The sequence below is a fragment of the Myotis nattereri genome (assembly GCF_964212035.1).
Source record: "Myotis nattereri genome assembly, chromosome: 16".
NCBI lineage: Eukaryota > Metazoa > Chordata > Mammalia > Chiroptera > Vespertilionidae > Myotis > Myotis nattereri.
Window position 1 is genome coordinate 49058586 of NC_138091.1, and position 4796 is coordinate 49063381.

Genomic DNA, 4796 nt, shown 5'->3' on the forward strand with positions numbered 1-4796 from the left:
TCATGTGATTTATGCATTTAGAGCATGTATGTGTGTCTCATGTTGCACAGCCCAACATGTCTCCCTTTGGGTGATAATGAGCCACATTCCTTTTGGCGACTTAGGGGGATACAGCTGCATTTTAGCTTGATGTCTCATTCATTGTGGGGTCAGGTGGGCAGAGAAATGTTGAATGTGAATCAGGGCATTATTGGCATGAGAATATAACTCTTAGGATATTTCCTCTCCCCACTGTGCATCAGGGACCATTTTCTAGATTTTCTGATGAGAAACATTAGCATGAGATCTCTCTTAACAAGGTTTTAAGTGCACCATAATGTGCTGTTGGTTTAAACACAATATTGTACAGCAGATCTCTAAAACTTGTGTGTGTGGGGTTTTTTTTGTATAACGGAAACGTTCTGTCCATTGGACAACTACCCATTTCTTCCTCCTCTCACCCCTGGAAACCACCATTTTATTCTCTTTTATGAAAAAAATTGACTCTCTTAGATATCTTATATAAGTGGATTCTTGCAGTATTTTTTCTTCTGTGACTGACTTGTTTCTCTTAGCATTATGTCTTCCAGGTCCATCCATGCTATCACAAATAGCAGGATTTCCTTTTTTTGTTGTCTTTTGTTAATCCTCACCCCAGGATATTTTCCCATTGATTTTTAGGGAGAGTAAAACAGAGAGGGGAAAAACAGAAAGAAACATGGATGTGAAAGAAATACATTGATTGGTTACCTCCTGCATGAGCCTGACTAGGGCCATCCCGGGGAAGAGTCTGCAGCCAAGGTACCTGCCCTTGACCCGAATTGAACCTGGAACTCTTTGGTCCACAGGCCGATGCTCTCTCCACTGAGCCAAACTGGCTAAGGCTGGCAGGATTTCCTTTTGAAAGGCTGAATAATAGACACTTTTATTACTGTATCAACATTGACATTCCGAGTATAACGACAATATTGGTTGGCAGTAGATGTGGATGTACAGCCTATGAAACACTTCTTTTTCATTACAAACTGCTTCAGTCTTTCTTATAGATTTAAAGTGGATAGGCATAGACCAGCACTTCTCAATCTCTTCTACTGGATGCCAGGAGTAACATGGCTCGTACTGATGATGGTACACCTGGGGAAGAGGTGCTGAGAGGGGATACAACGTTAAATCAGTTCTCCCCCAGATTTAAATATAGTCAGAGCTCCCCAATTCACATGCCATGTGCTTTGATAACTACTCATCTAGATCTGAGAAAGGCTCTGACATTTCATCCTGTGGTATTTATTTATTTATTTTTAAATATATTTTTATTTCAGAGAGGAAGGGATAGGGAGAGATAGATAGATAGATAGATAGATGATAGATAGACAGACAGATAGATAGATAGATAGATAGATAGATAGATAGATAGATAGAAACATCAATGATGAGAGAGAATCATTGATTGGCTGCCTCCTGCACGCCCCATACTGAGGATCGAGCCTACAACCCGGGTATATGCCCTGACCGGGAATCAAACTGGTGGCTTCTTGGTTCCTGGGTTGACACTCAACCGCTGAGTCACACCTGGCTGGGAAATCCTGTGGGATTTAGTGTCTTGTGCAAGGATGTCTACAGATTTTTGCTTCGTGATTTTGTCTTTCACCATATTCAACCTCCCTTACCTTATGGCTTCCAGATATTTTGATGAAAATACTCTCATTTTATGAGAAAATTCTCAACCAAGTTGAGATGTCCGTGGTTCTGTTCTCAAGATGACTAGTTCCAGACAGGAATGGCTACCCAGAAACTATCCTGAAGTTGAAACTGATGCCTATTTGGCAGAACATAATATAAAAACTGATTTTATAGTAACTGTCCTTCTTTTTCCCACGTTTCCTTGACTCTGAAGGGGGAATGTGTATAAAGAGCCAACTGAACTGTCACTGCTCCTCATTCTGAGGAACCCTAGTCGGCTAGTCCAGTGGTCGGCAAACTCATTAGTCAACAGAACCAAAATCAACAGGACTTCTTCAAAATAGACTCGCCCAGGCCAAAAACTGACTTCTGCGCATGGGCCACAAAGTTTCAATTGCACTGTATGTGCGCCCGCACGTGGTGTTTTGTGGAAAAGCCACACTCAAGGGGCCAAAGAGCCGCATGTGCCTCGCAAGCCGCAGTTTGCTGACCAGGGGCTAGTCGAATGGTAGCTGAATGTGAGGGATTGACAACCCCCCCTGTAATAGGCTGATATCAGGTAAGTGGGTGTCTCATAGAATCAAATTTGACTCACCATGGTGAGTAAGGTTATGGAATGACGGCCTCTGTAGACAGTCAGTGGAGGGCTTGAATTGTAAGCTGGTGTTACCGAGAAAGAATGAAAATCCAGATACAGGAGATTGGATGAAATGGGTTTGAGGATCCCTTTCTACCTTAAGCAGCTTAAACATCTCATAAGCCAAACTCCTTATGTTGCTTTTAAAATTCCTGGCCAGTTTCCACTTCTGCCCTGGCTCAAATTTCCAGGTGGACACAGCCTGGATGATGACAACGTGGGCTCCTGATTGGACCTCTGCTGGGAGGTGTGGCTGGTGTGCTGGGCCTGCATCATCATAACTCTGATGAGCCCACACAGCATCTTATTGGAAAGGTCCTGAACCTCTTCTTCTGTCACAGAAAGCTGAGGGAACAAATGCAGATTCAAGTTGTTATGGGGTGAAGGCTTTGGGAGCCCTATTATGGAATCTGAAGAAAATTCCAAGGTTTCTATATGACCTGGAATTTGGGAAAAATAATGTCTCCATGAGTCTTTATGACAGACCTACTGATGACTCAGCTGCAGTCACATTTATTTGTATTAATTGGCTATATTTTTTCCTTCGTGGTGTGTGTGTGTGTGTGTGTGTGTGTGTGTGTGTTGCTTTGTTGTTGCTGTGTTGCTTAGGATAAGCTTAACACTATGTTTGAAAATCCCTCCTGATCTCTTTTAGAACTTTTAACAGTTTCGTTTTTATAATGAGTTTTCACTCTATTGAAGTTTGTTTTGGTTTAATGAATGTAGTATCTCTCCTTCCTTTCCTTCTTTCTTTATCCAGTTAACTAGCTGACCTATACCATTTTAAAAATAATTCTTCCCTTACAGAGTGATTTTAAACTGCCACCTTTTTTGTACTTAATTCCTATCGGCTTTTGGGTCTATTTCAGGACTCTATTCAATCCAGTTTTTATTTGAGAAATACAGAGGTTCTTGCAGATATGATATAAAATCTGAAAATTCTAGTCTGTTGCCTTGAAGTCAGAAACATATATGCTTTAAAAAAATTATGTTGTGTTAAATATAAGAGTACAACATAAAGATATACCCCTTAGAAAATTTTAAGTATACAAAACAGTATTGTCAGCCATATGCAAAACTCATAGACCAGGGAAGGATTGGAGAATTTTGCCACTTTTTGGGTGTGTTTTCCTTTCCTTTCCTTTCCTTCCTTTCTTTCTTTCTTTCTTTCTTTCTTTCTTTCTTTCTTTCTTTCTTTCTTTCTTTCCTCTTTCTCTCTTTCTTTCATTTTCCTTTTTTGTAATAGTACTTTAAATATAACATTTCTCATGTACATTTTTCCACTTATGCCATTTTCTTAGTATTTTATTCACATTATTCATATTGATGTGAATTTGTTGTTTCAATTAATGTTTTTCAAACCTTTTAAAAAATACTTTCTTGTCTGGAAGCTCACTGTATTTATATAAATCAGGGAAAACGGAGCCACTCCAGGTGGAGGGAGATGGCACAGCTCCCAGTCCACAGGCTAGCAACATATGAGACAGTGTTTTTCCAATCCTTTTTGAATAAAGACTGCCTTCATAAAAATATAAACATTATGCTTTCATTTACTCCTCCCCTCACTTTGTCTTGTCTTATGTGTCTGTGAGCTGGATGTTCCCCTTGAATTTTCAGACTGGACACATTTTATTTTTAGGAATCAATCCTTATATATTATCTTCTCCAATAGAATAGAATCCTCTTTCTCACCATTATTACCAACATACTCTACTTAACATATGTCTTTTTATTAAATCCAAGATTTCATTGTGAGTTACCTGAGGGATAGGAACTGGGTCTCATTCAACTTACAAGCTTCCCGGAGCCCAGTAGCACAAGGACCTTGCTAAGTGGTTCATAATTCAGTTTAGTTAAAAGGATGTTCTTGTCTTCTCTCAATAAACTTGCTGGCAGACAATGTGGGCAATCTGGCTGGAGAAAGACTAATTATTTGGCATTTTCTTTGATACTAGTGGCCTGGTGCACGAATTCATGCACATTGAAGGAAATTAATTAGAAGAAATATTTTAATATCGCTATTTGCCCTTTCTCTATAATAGAAGTGTCAACCAAATTCACGATTGACAGTGACAGATCGAAACACATGCGTGCGATTGGCGCCAGCGAGAGCTTTATATGTGTCGGCATGTGCGAGTCCACTTAGCCTTTTATAGATATAGAATAAACTTGCTTAATTAGACCTGCTTTATGATGTAGGAAAACTTTTTCCAGCCTAGTGAAGCACCCCAACTTCTCTTTCAGGTAATTGTCAGCAACACAGCAGTAAATGTCAACATGAAGCAGATTATTATTGTAAATCACGCAGGGAGAACAAAGGGTAAATATTTAACTGTAGCAGTGTTTGACTGTATTCTGCGCAGTGAGAAAACCTGAAGTCATTTTCAAGGTCCACTATTTCTTACTTCTTTTCAGTCAGGTCAAGTTTCTAAGCTTTCTAAATCTCCGTTTTCTGGCTAATGAAAAGAAAATAGGATTCCCCCGAGTCTCCTATCTACCT